The sequence below is a fragment of the Triturus cristatus genome, chromosome 12, assembly GCF_964204655.1.
Source record: "Triturus cristatus chromosome 12, aTriCri1.1, whole genome shotgun sequence".
Lineage (NCBI taxonomy): Eukaryota > Metazoa > Chordata > Amphibia > Caudata > Salamandridae > Triturus > Triturus cristatus.
The window spans coordinates 146,767,193-146,784,533 of NC_140595.1; positions in this window are offsets into that span (position 1 = coordinate 146,767,193).

A 17,341-nucleotide genomic window follows, 5' to 3' on the forward strand; every position below is an offset into this window, starting at 1 on the left:
CAGTCCATTCACGAAATCTAAGCAAAACCTGAAGATTATAATTGCAACAACATTTGATTGTTTGTTTGCCTTCCTGTTAGCTGCCTCCAAAGTATCTGAATTATTCAGACAGAATACATATTTTAACAAAACAAAGCCTGTTTTTATATAAAATCCTATGTTCTTGACTACACAAATAAGAACTTTTCTATAGTTTTTACTACAGTCGAATAGTGTAGTGCACTATTTCACTTACTGTGTTCATGATAACCTCACCAAAATAAACATACAATATTAAAGATTACATGAGAGAAACTGTTGTGTAGCTCCTATAAAACCTATATAGGATCTGCACGTTTAGACAGCATACACTGTAGGATTGGTGTCAGACTGAGTCTAGACACCCCCAACCGGGTATGTTGTCCTGTGTACCAGCCAGCTCACAATGCCACTAGAAACTCCTCTTACTAAGGAGGGAATAGTTCTTGGCAACTATCGAACATGACAACCCTGATCCCTCAGGACCGCAGAAACAGTGTCATACTTTTCGTTCAGTCACTAGTGCTCACTTAGTCTCAGAGAGATACACAAATTAAACAGTATGGGCATTTTTTAATAAGCATTTATTGAACAGTCGTTATTCTAGTGTAAAATAGGTGTGCTGAAACAACCACTGGACAGAAACAGATATAAATTATTAGAAGCACTAAGAAAGTAAAATGATGGTAGATTCCTACCATTGTGCTATAACCATGAATACAGGCAAGTATTTAAAATACATGACAATTAAATGCATACTCCTACAATGCAAACCTAAGTTGATGTACCTGAGTGTACCTAGCATGTGTGTAAGTGTTAAACCAAGATTCCCTCTAGGATGAAGACAACCCCATTACCTGAAGTGAAATAGGGGTACCTATATGGAATATAACAAAACACGTATTATATGCTACTGGTCCAGTGCAATTTTAGTGCTTTATGCACTTGCACGTTATATATTCTTGTTATTCGAAAATCACATCAATCTGTGAGCATTATAATACTTAATTAACAGTGGGTGGCTATGTTTATTTTTAGTAAAAGCAACACATACACTCGAAATGAAATCAATATATTTACTCATGATAACTGTACTTGTTTGGAAGTCATTTTAATGCAAAGTTAGCCTAACATGTAACAGGAACTTCATTTTATTAAATGCCTTGCCAGTGTCTTGTTTTTCTCTCCTCTGCAGGTGTCTTATTGTGTGCCTCATTAGGAAGACTAGGCTAATTGTTTACTGTATTAGATTGGTAGGTAACTGAAACCTAATAGAAGATGGCAGTGGATATGGAGACTGAGACAGTGGGAGAGATCCTTCTGTACGAAGCAGACTGGCCAATGTGCAGAGGCCATGTCACAGAAAGAGGGGCTTTAGAGGTGCAGGTGTCCACAAATTGAACGTCATATGTCAACCCAACTAACTTCATATGACTACTCATAAAACAACGTATTTTAGCACAACAACACCATCATACTATGTAAGATCTATCAGCATACTTGCACACCATCTCCATGATACACCAACATGCTCATCATCATACATCCACACAAATATATAAGGTTGTGCGTTATGTATTCTCTCTCTCTCTCTCTCTCTCTCTCTCTCTCTCGCCCCTGAAAATACATAAAGGTTAAAGTGACATTATAGTTAGATGATGAAATGCGACAAGTAATGATAAAAAAACAAAAAAAATTATGAAATTTGGAGGTAATAATTTAGTCAACTAACTTCAGCCTGCTCTCCTGTATAGTTTCGAAGGTTAAAGGAACGTTATAGATAAGTGAAAATGTCGGTTTTAACATGCTGTTTTAAACAAACAAAACAAACAAAATCCACCTGTTATAATTATCTCAAGGAACTACAACACATTCCCTAAAGTAACTATAGCTTACACCTTCGTCATGCACTGCTTATTACCCCACCTATTACATCAGTTAACACACCCCTTCCAAATACTAAATCGATATGTGTTCGCTATTCCAAATTACGATTCGGTGACATGTTGTGGAATTGCAATTTGGGAATGATCCTGCGAATCGGGCCGTTTGCAACCAGGGAAAATGCATGATACATGTGGCCCTATATTTCTTATGCCTTCTTAGCAAATGAACATGTCACTAGTAAACAGTTCCAGGTGTGTCTTTCCCTGTGTCTCCTGAGTATAGGGATAGCAAAGAAGTGTTCATGCACACACGGGACCCGACACATACCTGCATATAAACAATGCTCCTTCTAATCTCCCCTCACTGTTTTACAGGGTTTTCATTCCTCTGTCCTGACCTCTTGCTCTCCACTAAATCACATCATTGCCAGTTCTATTTGGTTATTTCTTTCAACTCCTGTTAACCTATGAAATTCTGTTATTAGGTAACTAGGTACTTTACTGTCAGTTCTCAATCAGCATAATTATAATTACCAGTTCTCAAGGGTAATGCAGGCCTCTGCTGAGGGAGAGGGCAACCCTTCAGAGGGCCCCAAACCATCAGGGGGGCCTAATTCAGTCCAAGGCCAATTAATATCTGCAAGATATGGGAAACTTGAGATACCTCATCACATTCTGCAAGGGGACTCATCCTTTTGTGTTAAGCCACTAACACACCTGTAATTACCACTTCCTGGTTAGCAAACATTAATGCTAGCTGCCAGCTGGCAGAAAGTCCCCTGTGTCTATCGAATAGGAAATGGGCATCCTGCCACTCCCTGACCAAGGTGAGTATGTTTGTTTCTGATCTGCATGATATAGATGCATCTGGCATCAATATGCTGGATGCATTTGGAAGGACAGAGGAGAAGATTCACTATGTAGGGACCCATTGTGAGTTGTGAGGAGTGGTATTGTAGAAATGCATCCAATAAAAGCCAAACACTGCATGCAAACATTTTGGAGGAAAATGTGGGCAAAAAGGGCCTGGAACTGGGACGCACATAAATGAATGAACCTAGCAATTTTGGTGTTTCATATGTTCTTCCCTATTACAGGCCTGGAAACTAAGATGGGCCGGTACCTGGCATAGCTCAAGTATCTTTATATCTATTTATGGGCCAATTCAGAACCGCCCCTTACTGTGTCCTTGCTTGAGGTTTGACTAGAGGTCAGAAAAGGTGACTCCTCTCAGCTCTTCCATTCCAGCACAGATTTCTTGCTGGGTTAGTAGGAGAGGTAGAGGGGAGGATAGTGTGTGAGCTGTACCTCCCGATTTTCCTCCTCACTCTTCTAATACCAAAGCAAGAAATCGGAGGGTTGAAAGGTGGAGGCAGGAAGTAAAAAGCCTGGATCCATTTTACCTCTCTGTTTTACTTCCTGGTCCTCTAATTAGACGCTGGGCTTGGAAATTATGGTGGGAAAAAGATTGGCCAGGTCTTAGTAATGCTTATCAATCTCCCTCCCTAATTCTTTTGCACACCAATCATAAAAGAGACTATTATAACCCGGGTGTGGTCAGATGAGGAGCTAGAAACAGTTATCAGTTGTATTTACTTGTTCATTCTTTGTTTATGGTTTTCCTACACATGAAAATGATCAGACCGCTTTACAGAGAACATGTAATAATTGTGTGGTGCTTCCATGCTTGTAAATATAATTTCTTCAGATGGGGAGAAATTTAGGAGAAAATGAAAGGTTTAGGCTAGCTATTTGTTTTAGGCAGGTTCGGTGAAAGGGTAAAACTCCAATGGATCAACATAGCAAGAGGGATTAGTAAAGAATTGAGATGGAGTATAATAATGCTGTTATGAAAGATGCTCACAGTCTCTCCTGATCATGCCCACACACCAATTTCCAATGATGGACCAGCAAGTGGATGGATAACCTGGCTGCACTATGCAGCACCTGATATTCCACCTTTGCAGTACCTAATATATATTATTGGCTGTTCCCAGTTAGCATGATCTCATTTGCCATTTCCCTTGTAGAACAGTGATAATTGCCATGCATGGCGGCCACATATCACTGACATTTCTTATCTATCAGAAGCTCCTTGGTGTCCACTGGAAGGGAGATCCAGTTTAGCATGCTGCCACTTCATGAGGTTAGTTGGAAGAAGACCTTTATATGTGGCTGCCAAATATATATGGGTACTGCTAGATTAAATTACCTCTCTCCTTTCTAGCCTTAAGTTGAGGATCTGGGCAAGGAGCAAAAAGTGAAAAAGCCTGGAACAGTGTTCACTGTGCCCAGTGTTTCCCCTTACCTCTTTACCTGGTGTTGCAGTGCCTTCATAGAAAAGGAGGTGGCAAGATAAGGAAGAAATGCTAGTGAGTTCCATCCACCTTCATAGTCACCTCCTCTAAAAACCGTTTAGAGAATCATAGGGTTGGAGAGTGGGAGCGGAACGTGAAATAATGAGGAGAGGCCCAGGCCTTTCACTTCCTGTGTATATCTCCTAACACCTGGGTTTACGACTGAGGTTTGATGCCGGTTGGAAGGGCTTGATACCCATTTCCAATTAGACACCAATTAGGCACCAAATTCTCCTAATACCACAGCTACATATGTGAAGATTGTCAGGTAGGCACTGTTTGGTATTTCAGTGATATGGTGAATTGGAATGTTTCTATTCAAGTTCAGAATTCCGTTGCAGTCAGTTAAAGCAAGCCCTCTCTCGCTAATGAGCTTTCTGTAAGTTGTGAAATAAAATAATTATATTTCACTAACCTCTGCACAGAATTTAGTTCTGGTGATGAGTGGGTCATCATGAGGATGGCCAGAAGCAGTTGGTGGGGTTGCTTCCTTTCCCAGATAAAAACACAGCCCATCTGTTCCTGTTTTAAGATTCTGCAAAGGCCCGGGCATGATTCTAAAGTAGATCTTTGTATTAAGTGACCTATATTCATTTTAAACATGGGCTTTCTCGCTTTGTGTACTTTACTTATCAGTCAGGAATAATTAGGGTAGCTATGGAACACATTTTAAAATGTTTTCTTCTAACATTTACTGTTTAACATATGTACTGATTAGGAATTTAAAAAAACAGCTTTAGGTGAATTTTCTACATTTTGTGCCAGTATGGCATTGAAATTCCGGTCAGGTGGCAACCCTAGCAGTCAGTTGAGACTTCAAAAAGACAGTTGATAGAGTCCACTTTTTTTTGGAAACTGATCAGTTGATGGAGAACAAGACAGATTGATTCAGATGGCTGAGGCTATACAGTGGACAACCAGATAAGTGTTCACCTGATTGTGTTGAAGCAGGACACTGAAGGAACATTTCTACTAACTTGTAGGTGGGAGTACAAGGTCGCAGAGTGTGAGCCCTCTTGTGCCTGTTCATGCCTCCGTGTATTAACACAGTGACGTCTTTCGTGAGTGGTCATTTTGGATTAGGTCACTGTAAATACAAATATGTACATGCCATTACGAGGACATGGTGACATATAGGACAGGGCACCATTTAGGATTGGGCCACCATCAATGAGAGCATTAGGGTGTAATGGTGATGTGCGCACTTGAATAAATACATTTTACATTGAAATGGGCAATCAATAGTTCTTCACTTCATCTATGACCGCACATAATACATCACTCATGAAATGCACTATGATTTGATAACATCACAGATGATATCTGAAATGACATCTATAATGACAACAATGTGCATGGAAGGGGCATGAGTTATAGTTTCTCCAGTGACCTGGCATTGATCAATTTCAGCGGTTGTAAGAATTTATAATGTTATTACCCTATTATGGTGTCCTAGCCATTCGTACCATACCTGGTCCTAGCCCGGGCTGACTTGGCTGCCACTTACACCAAGGTGGTTTATAAGAAGGGAAATGCCTGGTTCTTCGCCTTCCAAGATTGAGACTGCAATAGCTGAGGGATATCTTCTACTCACCTCCTTGGTCATATATCCCTGCCAGTTCTTTATGAATTGAGACAGCTGACTGTAGGGTAATCTGGTATGGCACTGAAACTATGGTAGTGATGAGGACAAAAAAAAAAAAAAAAAGAATTTAAAATGTTAAATTTCAACTGAAATTTTTACCTGCATATAACATCAAATTAGCCTTTGTTTGTTTTCAGTAAATATTTATGTAAATGTATATATAGATATATATACAAATATATATTTCACAATGTCCTACATCATAAGCGTGTCTTAAATATTGATATAGATTCCTGCACCAGACTCCATCTTTTAAATGTACTTAACATTAGTCTGATTCTAGTTATTTTCTGTGCTCAGATTTGAATGAGTTATTTTATACGTTTTCCATGACATAAGGGCACAATCAGACAAAACAATAATGGTGTCCTGTCAGTTTATCAGTAGTGTATAAGACATCAGTCTGACCGAGGTGTCCTATAATATCTATGTTACAGGGTTGTCTGGTACATATGTGAGACATAGCAGTGATATTTACACAGAGATGATGCCTCTAGAGCAGAGTTCTTCAATCTGTGGGGCGCGCCCCCCCAGGGGGGCGCAACTCCATCTCAGGGGGGGCGCGCAATCCACCCTGAAATCTTACCTTTGTTTGTCTTTTCCTGTCTCGCGTCGCAAGGCTTCCCCCATTTCAAATGGAAATTTTTGTTGGGCAGAACTCCGGTAACAGAGGGTTGGAGGGGGGAGGGAGGGAATTAGATGGTGCTCATGCTTTGTCATGTTAAGAGAGAACAGTTCTTTTTAATCGTCCCAGGAGGGGGTTAATTCGTAGCGCTGAAATGCTTCAGCTGCAGTGGAAGGTGAAAGTCTCCTCTGATAAAATCGAAAGCAAACAGGCAGTCCTTTCCCTTTGGTTAGATTCCATAGAGCAGAGGAGACTCCTTGCCTTCCACTGCAGCTGAAATGACTGTTACTTTCCTTCAGTTTTGGGAGACATCCTGCCTCCCACTGCAGCTGAAGCATTTCAGCTCTATTAATTTAACCCCGTCCTGGGAGGGTTAGCTCTTAGCAGAAAGGAGACAAAGTTTCTTTTACAATTACACAGGCAGGCACACAATGCCCCACAGGGCTAAAAGGGCTTCAAGATGCCAAAAGAAAAATGCCAGCCAGCCATGTGTTGTTTAAACTGCCTGCAAATTACTTGTCTTGACATTAAATATGCTTATAAATAAAGAAGTATTTATTCCTTTGTAATGTTACTTTTCTGTCTTTCTTCCCTTTTATCAGTCATGGATCATTCAAGCAGCCCTAGAACATAATTAAAAGTGCTTTCTATTTATATGTGCTGTTCGAAGTATGCACAGACAAGTGCTGACAATACAGTTTTAGGTGACTGCTTATTTTTATACCTCCTGGGACATCAAAATAATGAGCTGGCAACCCTAATTATATAAAACTGGAAGCTTTTTTGCAAGATCAGCACATTTATTTCCTCCACCCTGAACCCTGGTTAATGCCATAATAGCAATAGTTTAACATATCTGAAACCCTACACTGCCGTCAATAACCTGCTGAGTTACTTCAAGTGTCTGGGAATGCACCATGCATTCAGACAACTCGCTCCTCATTCTCGCCCTTCACTTTCATGCTCGCCCTGCACTCACAGCGATCACAATACACTCACACTGATCACCATGCACTCACACCATTCACCCACTTACCCTGCCCTCACAGTGACCACACTGCACTTATGCCACTTGCCCTGAACTCACACCAATCTCCCTTTACTTACCCTGGAGTCACATGAGCACACCGCTCACTCTGCACTCACAGTGATCACTCTGCACTCACTTGCGCTGTTCACTCTGTACCTCACCCTGCAGTCACACGAGCACACTACTCAACCTGCACTCATATGACACTTCACTCACCTGTCCCCATCACTGCTCAATCTGGAATCTCACTCAAATAAGCTCATCATTACCCATACATTCATTCGTCCCACTCTGCACTTGCATCCGCACCCAAATTCATATGGTCACCTCACTCACCTTGCAGTCTCTCCTCTTACCCTACTTACCCTGGTTCACCGTGCACTCACATGGGTAGTCCTGCCACCCACACAGCGCAGAGGGTTAATGTGCCTGCTACAAAGAATGTGTACCATGCAGATCAAAGAACTGAGTGTGAGTAAACAATGAGTAGTGCTATAAAAAAATTAAATGTTTGCCAGAAAGGTGCTATAGAGAGATGAGGTGCATTGTTAGTGAGTGGTAGTGGGGGAATTCATGGAGAAGGAGGAAATGGAGGAGGGGCACCAAAACAGACTGTTGCACTGTGTGCGATAAGTGCTTGGGCCAGCCTTGGGTGGAAGTCTTAGCCTCCACCTGAAGTTCGGGTCTAGTTGCGCCCCTGTACACAAGTATGGGTATGTCGTGCCCCATCAAGGACTTTGTCCTAAATTACAAAAGGATACATTTACATCCACTGCAATCCAGCCTTTCAGGGGGCCCCTTGATAGAGGCAGCTCTGTTTTGCCCTAATGGCCTGGAATAATTCCTAAGCAGATTCTTGTAAATACCGTTTTGTTTCATTTCTGTTTAATGTGATTGATGTGAGAGAGTCTATTACTATTTGCAGAGAAATGCTTTGTTTCTTGTAACAACCATAAAAAAAGTTTAATTTAGATCAAAATGGGTCCTCGTCTATGAGATATTAGAAGATATCACAGATATTCGCTGTAAAATTAGTGGGCTCCTGCTTTGTTACAACAGTGAAACCACACATCACTATCTCAGAAGATTAGATGTAAACACTTTTAGAATTTACAGTCACTGCTTTGAGAGAAACTCCTATCAAAACGCTCTTGCCTTTCAGCACGTCCTATTTATGTGAGATTGGGTTCTCAGCACTTGCAGTATTAAAGACTAAGTACCGTTCAAGACTGGATGTGGAGCACAACCTGAGGAGGGCAGTAGCAAAAATCCATCCACAGATTGACCGTCTCTGTGGCGAAAAGCAGGCACACCGGCACATTTATGTTGGTGGTGTTCTTAATAATCTATGTCATGTAGGTAGGTAGAGCTTTATTCGATAAAAAATATCCTAAAAGCACAACATACAATAAAATTTAAAATGATCAAGTCGAATATATCTAAAAGTGAACTAGATCACCAGATAAAACACAATGTGCAAAATACAAATAGGAAAGTAACACAGAATTTCATTATGGAGGTATAGATAGCAGAGGATAAAAACAGACCACTAAAACAATTCAATGCATAAGAGTGGCAAGTTTTTTTTTCCTCAGAAGCCAGGCACGACCCAAAAACTTGGCCACTCCACATACAATGATAAGAGACGAAGTATCTGTTTTTAAAATACGCAGCACAGTGACAAAATCGCGGCTACCCAGCATTTTACAAATCGGTCTCAGCCACTTGGATCTCGCTCTTCTATAGGTAAAACATGCGAAGAGGAAATGGGGAATAGTCTCCTTCGGAGCTGTACAACTCGGGCAACCAGTAGATATATGTGCATGGCCCTTCCAGCGAGCAGTAACGGAGTTGAGAGGTAAAGTTCCTAATCTAAATCGGACATACAATGATCTGTCCAGTGGGGACTGAATGAAGTCAAGATAGGGTTCCAGTTTGCAAAAGGACTTATGCTGAAAAAAAGCCTCACTCAGCTTCCCCACATTATCATTGCTCAACTCTCTAGTGTTGACCCAGCTCCAGTAGGCCTTCTTAAGGTCCAATTTCGAAGGGGGTGACTGAGATTCCCAACAGTCTTTGTAACCAATGGCTCTCAACAGTACACTTACATGGGAGATCCATTTTATCCTCCTCCCAGTGTCGGCTAGTATAAGTTCACTTAGGCCTGCAGCATATTTGGCAAGTTCTGGGGTCCTCCGTAATCTTGCCCAGAATAGTAAAGGCCGAAGTCTTGCAATGTCCTGAATTGAATGTCTGCCTAGATCATAAAACAATGGTTTTAATGGAGATGATGTAGGAACAGAGACAAGATCCCTCATAAATTTGTTTTCAGACTTGACCAAATCATGAATATTTTCGTTGCCCCAAATTTCGGCTCCATACAGGGTACAGGATAATGCTTTCGCCTCGTTTACCACGAGGGCCGGTGCCACAGGTCTACTTATAGAGAGATGTTGTTCTCTAATTATGGCACCAGTAGCCCTCTTGTGGCATAAGAGCATCTTGGTTAAGTGGGGGCTCCACTTCATCCCTTTCCCAATGTGGATGCCTAAATAGTTGAAAGAATTCACAATGTCAAGCAGGGTGCCATCCAGACTAAAAGCATATCTGAAGCGCCTAGGAGGGTTTATTACCATAAATTTGGTTTTCTCCGTGTTTATGATAAGGCCATGGGACTTGCAGAAGGAGTCAAACCTATTTAAAAAAATGTGTACGCCGGCGGGGGATTTGGAGATCAGGAGAGTGTCGTCGGCGAACAGGAGGGTAGGGACTTTTTCACCAGCCAGGACTGGAGCATCAGCTGGATCATCTCTAAGGAGGTCCACCACCCCGTTGATATAAAGAGAAAACAGGGTGGGAGCTAGTACGCAGCCCTGGCGAACCCCCCTGTTCACCGCGACACTCCTAGTGAGCTGGCCCTGGGCACCCCATCTAATATTAGCATGGTTATCCTCATGAAGGAGCATTAAAAAGGCAAGGATCTCATGGGGGACGCCTAATTGAAGTAGGACCTGCCATAATCTTTGACGAGGAATTAAGTCAAACGCAGACTTAAGATCAATAAAAGCCAAGTATAAAGAGCCTTTATCTAAAACTACCACTTTCCAGTAGATCATAAAAAATCTAAAAACTTGGTCCATACTGCCTACCTTTTGCCTAAAACCTGCTTGAAAATGAGATAAAATGTTCATGTCCTCAATCCACAGCCTCAACCTCATAAGGAGAACCCTGCCAACCACCTTCTGAATCACATCAATTAAGCTAATAGGTCTGTAGTTGGCAGGGTCCTCCTTATTACCCTTTTTATATATGGGAATCACCACTGCAGCCTTCCATGACTCAGGTATTATAGAGCCCCTGGCTATGACGTTCATTATAGTAGAAATGAACGATGCCCAGGGAGTTGGATCATGTAGAAGTAGATCACCTGGGAGGCCATCTGGGCCTGCCGCTTTGCCGGGTGCAATACTTTTGATTGCCAAAGTAACTTCCTGGATCCCAAAGCTAGTATCGGGTGGGAAACTTATGGCCGAGGGGAGAAGATACTCCTCCTCCTGCTCTACAGGGGCAGTCACTCCCGCATATATAGCAGAGAAATGGTTGAACCATTGCAGCTCCGTTATATGATTTGGGATGCTTGTTGTTTTTGCTCGCTTCCCTCTATTTATGAGGTCCCAGAATACAGTGGGCTTTCGATTCAATGCTGCCTCTTTTAGCTCCTGCCGATGAGTTTCCTCCCAATATCTTTTTGCGACTACCAGGGATCTAGAATAGTCCTGTCTTGCCCTTCTAATCAGGTTAGTGTCTTGATTCTTAAGGGCTTTTGATAAAGTCATTATTTTCGCTCTGCAATCTTTCGAGTACCAAGGGTTCGAACCTTGTGCAGGTGTCCCTATACGGGGAGGGTTTCCTGCCAAGGTGAAAAGTTCCCCAATCTTGTTTGTGGTATCACGGTAGAGTGAAGATATGAGTTGGGGGTCTTCTGTTTTATTAGGGATCTCACTGAGCTCAGCGTTTTTCCTAGCTAATATTTCTTTAATACTTTCAAGCTTCCCCTCATGTTGTGAGATTCCGTGCCATTTAAGACGTCTGTTACAGCCTGCCAACGATACTTCTTTCGTTGACATCATAGATGGTTTGATAAGTGCATGTCCCGGGTTCAACCAGACATCTATAATTTGTAGGCACAGAGGGTTATGGTCGCTGTCAATGGTATTTTTTACGACCATATCCACAACATTCCCCCAAAAATGGATGTCAACAAGGATGTAATCTATGCGGGATGGGGTGGTTAGCCTATTAAATGTATAGGCCCCACTTGTATCTGATTTGGATCTACCATTCACTGCTCGCAGATTAAACTCCTGAGTGAAAGCATTCATTTGAATTGCCCTCTGGGACCATTTCTTAATAGGAGGTAGCTCTAAAGGAGGAATGCCCCATTTGAGATCAGCCTCCCTGATCCCCATTAGATCTTCCAAGCATAAGGGTTCGAAAGTGCAATTGAAATCGCCACAGACGATGATACTGGAATGGGGATCAATGAGAGTTAGTTCACGTTCCAGGGCAGACACTACCTGGGAAGCTTGTCCACCCGCAGTCCCTCTGGCATAGATTTTAAATAATTCTAGCGTCGGTCCCCCGTGTGGGCCTTTTATGGTCAAATGTAAAAGATCGGGGGAGTTGCTATTATGAGCCTCCACCTTCCAGTTGTTCGTAATATTTACCCACACTAACAGCCCCCCAGAAGGACGGCCTTTCCCTATACTTGTGGCTGGTGTGTAATATGTGGTATACCCAGTTTTGTAAAGAGGGTTTGCGCTCCATGTTTCCTGGAATAGGCAAACATCAAATGTGCCAATGAATTCCTGCCATTCCGGAATTAGAAGTTTTTTTGGGAGTCCTGCAATGTTCCATGAGACAATATTTAAAGTTTCCACAAAAGTTTTGGCAGTTTATATTTACCTGGGTTCGTGGGGACGACTCGCAAGGGGGTAAAGGCTGTAAAAAGGGTGATTAGCCATAGAGGGACACATTACTAAGGTCAGCAGGGTTTGAATCCATCTCCATATTGCATCCCTGTAGTGGGTCATGGGCCAGTCAATCTACCCTATTCAAAATTGAATCATTACTCAGAACCCTTGCTCTTCCCTGAGGCTCCTGGCCTGAGGGAACCCAGAGTGGAGAGCGCCTTATCTGTATAGAGGAGTAGTCAGGCGAGGATGTGCGATATTCCAAAAGCAACAGATTCTCAGCCAGGGTGGTGTTAGTGAATATGAGCTCGATGCAATCGAATTGGCTAGTATAGGATGAGATTCTTCTTGCCTTAACAATGTCATCGCGAATGATCGACCTGCAACCTCTGACATGCCTAAGCCAATGAATGGCTTTATTCTTTACAGATTCCTCATTTTCGTGGGTTTGGGTAGCAGCAAGTCTTGGTACTTTGACCAAATAGGCTGTTTTAGCATCGGACAGGGAGTGACCTGGAGTTGGGTTTAATGCAGAATTATCTTTGTACTGGGCCTGGGCCTCTTGATAACTAAATCTCGAATGCCCATCAGATTTGGACATATGTGAAGTAGTAGAAGGATCATTGTGGGTTATTGGGCGTTTCACGATGTCCGTATACAGGAATTTACTGCTACTAACAGAGGTCAATGTCGGCTTACGTGTGGGTTCAGTCTTATTACAAGATAAACGTGTCCCCCTTTGTGAGGTTGGCTGTGAACTGATCGGAACAGATAGTGGGGGTATTGGTGGTGTCAAATTTCAAGGGTTGCTTAAGGCGTCCCTGGACATCGGTATTAATGGGGCCCTCTTGCTTAATTCCATAATTATATTTTTTAATAGCTCTACCTCTTTCAATAGATGATCAATTTTGTTCTCAAGGGTCGCTCCCTGTACATGGTGTGTTTGTACTGCTTTATGGTATGTTGGTCCAGAATCCTGACATTCTGGCAGAGAGTGGAGTTCCTCATCTAAGCCGTCCAAAATTGAAAACCTATTTGAACAGGAGAGCTCAAGAGTAGCAGAACGTGGTGGCATTTCGATGACCGGTAGTAACTTTATAGAATCTTGATTGGCTCCCTGACTCGCCTCAGTTTGACCATTCTGAGATAAACAAGAAGGTATTTTAGAAGTAACTTGGCTAGCATTTTTTTTTTTTTTTAACATAGTTGGAATCATGCAATTCTGACTACTCATGGGTTCCACTACAGTTTCCGCTATGGCAGCTGAGGGTGGCCTAGTGTCCTCCAGAATCACTTGACAATCATTAACTATCGTTTCTATCCTTTCCAGCACACAATTACCAGCTGCATGAGTAAGTTTCTTTGCCTTTTTCCCCTTTTTGTTCGTGTTATCCCCACCACCCTCCATGCTCTTCCTTTTTGCCATATGCGCATACTGAAATGGGCTAATGACAGGGTATAACAAAGCTGCCAACTAATTGCTATACTATACTAATGTTAGTACACAAGTAGCATAAAACCTTAAAAATATATATTACGTCAATAGGAACAAGAGTTCAGAGGGGACTCGGGGGACAGATCGATCGCTTGGCACAGTACCTTCGTAGTGTATGTCAAACGCAAGGGGGGTGGCCCAGCCCAGCCTTGTCCAGCCCCGGACGGCCTCAGACGGCCCGCCCTTTGCCCGGGCTTAGCCCGGCGCTGCCCGCGCGCGTCCCGCGTCGCGGGGGCTGGGTGCAGTTATAAGCGCCTCCATGCGCGAGTGTGACAAAAGCGGACTTCCGCCGCTAAGACTCCTGGGGGCTGTAGTCCTGCACTCTGCGGCCGCGATGGTGTGTGACTGCGGCGGCGGCAGGAGGGCTGTGTAGGTGGCCAGCAGCAGTACCAGGACCAGGTATGTGATGGAGCAAAGTTGGTGGTAAGATGCCACGAAGTTCTAAAGTCGCCCGCTCTGCCGGGGCTGGGTGCAGATTTAAGCGCCTCCGTGCGCGAGTGTGACGAAAGCGGACTTCCGCCGCTAAGACTCCTGGGGGCTGTAGTCCTGCGCTCTGCGGCCACGATGGTGTGTGACTGCGGCGGCGGCAGGAGGGCTGTGTAGGTGGCCAGCAGCAGTACCGGGACCAGGTATGTGATGGAGCAAAGTTGGTGGTAAGATGCCACAAAGTTCTAAAGTCGCCCGCTCTGCCGGGGCTGGGTGCAGATTTAAGCGCCTCTGTGCGCGAGTGTGACGAAAGCGGACTTCCGCCGCTAAGACTCCTGGGGGCTGTAGTCCTGCACTCTGCGGCCGTGATGGTGTGTGACTGCGGCGGCGGCAGGAGGGCTGTGTAGGTGGCCAGCAGCAGTACCAGGACCAGGTATGTGATGGAGCAAAGTTGGTGGTAAGATGCCACGAAGTTCTAAAGTCGCCCGCTCTGCCGGGGCTGGGTGCAGATTTAAGAGCCTCCGTGCGCGAGTGTGACGAAAGCGGACTTCCGCCGCTAAGACTCCTGGGGGCTGTAGTCCTGCGCTCTGCGGCCACGATGGTGTGTGACTGCGGCGGCGGCAGGAGGGCTGTGTATGTGGCCAGCAGCAGTACCGGGACCAGGTATGTGATGGAGCAAAGTTGGTGGTAAGATGCCACAAAGTTCTAAAGTCGCCCGCTCTGCCGGGGCTGGGTGCAGATTTAAGCGCCTCTGTGCGCGAGTGTGACGAAAGCGGACTTCCGCCGCTAAGACTCCTGGGGGCTGTAGTCCTGCGCTCTGCGGCCGCGATGGTGTGTGACTGCGGCGGCGGCAGCAGGAGGGCTGTGTAGGTGGCCAGCAGCAGTACCGGGTCCAGGTATGTGATGGAGCAAAGTTGGTGGTAAGATGCCACAAAGTTCTAAAGTCGCCCGCTCTGCCGGGGCTGGGTGCAGATTTAAGCGCCTCCGTGCGCGAGTGTGACGAAAGCGGACTTCCGCCGCTAAGACTCCTGGGGGCTGTAGTCCTGCGCTCTGCGACTGCGATGGTGTGTGACTGCGGCGGCGGCGGCAGGAGGGCTGTGTAGGTGGCCAGCAGCAGTGCCGGGAACCAGGTATGTGATGGAGCAAAGTTGGTGGTAGGATGCCACAAGGTTCTAAAGTCGCCATGTCATGTGTAAAACAAAGCATCCTAGTAAAAACAATTTGCGCACATATTGTCTTGGAAAATTGTGTTTTGAGCTGTGTAGTAAGCCTCAGTTATTTCACCACACCCACTCACAAACCTGCAGTGTCCTAAACACTCTTATTGTGTTGAACATTATTTGCCGGATATGGCCCATTATACGCGCGTGGCGGACAATTGTGTAGTGTGCCAGGTTCCTGAAATTTATGTTGGGTGGTGGGGGGGCCCAACATCTAAAAAGATTCATCGGGGGGCTCAACCTACAAGAGTTTGAAGACCTCTGCTCTAGAGCATGGGTACTCACAAAGTTCAGTCTATGGTGTGACCAAGGGACGCACTGATGCCAGCGGGGGGTGTAAAGTGGGTGTAGGGGAAGCAAAGCATTAATATCTAGTGGCTATCTTTAAAAATGAAGGTGTTCCTAAATAGTTACTTCCTTTCCCTAACTGCAATCAACCTTTAAATAAGTGTTTTCTGTATATTCAACTTATGTTTTTAATGTTAGTGTCGAGTTGAGTAAATGGCAGCCCAGTGCTGCTGCTGCCCAGGGGGCTCCATGTATAGGTCAGGAGGGCCGCACTTTGAGTATCACTGCTATAGAGAATACTGGTTGGAATTTTCCATTGTATTACTATCCTGTGTGTCACCCACAATCAGCTAGATAGGCAGCTGTCATTTTATTATATAAACTCTGGAATTTGAGCATTTAGTTAGAAATGTCCTTTCCCCAAGATGTCGAGAGAGACGTCAGACTCCAGATCACCAGCTGCTGTCTTTCCTGCACTCTGGTTGGACTCTTGGAGCGAGAAATTAGTTTTGCTGAACTCTGATCACTGAAGGCTCCCTCCTCCTTGGCCCCTGCCAGCTGAAGGTCTGACAACATAGAGGCCCTCTCTGTGACAGGTTTGCAGATCGACAACTGTAGTGCTTCCCTTGTAGGCAATGCAAGATTATTCTTTTGCTCTCAGAGTAGTGTATAGAGAGTGACAAGGGTGGATGTAGGGAATCTGGTGCTGTGAATCTGGTGCTGTGAACCATGATAGATTTTTTTTCATGTTTACTCTTAAATGAACCCTTATGATGGTAAACTGTTTCATATGCTCCGTTTCATATGTTCCGTAGTCAAAGCACATGTACTAGTTAATAGAAAATTGCAACAAACATTTTTAACCATACATAGTGTAATATTTGGTACAGATGCTTGAGTGTGACTTTCTAAGTACACAAGGTGTGCTTCCTAGATACTATTGCTGAGAGAGGAGATGTTTTAGTTGCCAGAGTGCACATTTCCTCCATAAAAAAGGGGCAGGTCTGTGGTAAACCCGACCCTCTTTTCTCATACATAGCGCATTGAACTCACTCCTAATGTTATTGGGCAAGGAGATCTAAACACATAGACTTAGGGTATGTCCCTAAGATACGTAACATGGCACCCAACATGGAGCTTGCAGTTTTAGGGGAGTCTGGAGTCGTCTTTAATGATCACACTCAGAAGAACTGTCATTAAAAATAGACAGAGACATCTGTTGAAATGATGGTTAAACTTCAGTCATATAAAATAGGGAACCCCTAATTCTTCAGCAGGTTAGTCAAGCTTAACTCTTAAGAGGTAAAATCTCCATTTGTGGTTTACCAGTTTTGATTCCTATTGACTGAATCTGTTCTCTTAAAAATTATGCTTCTGT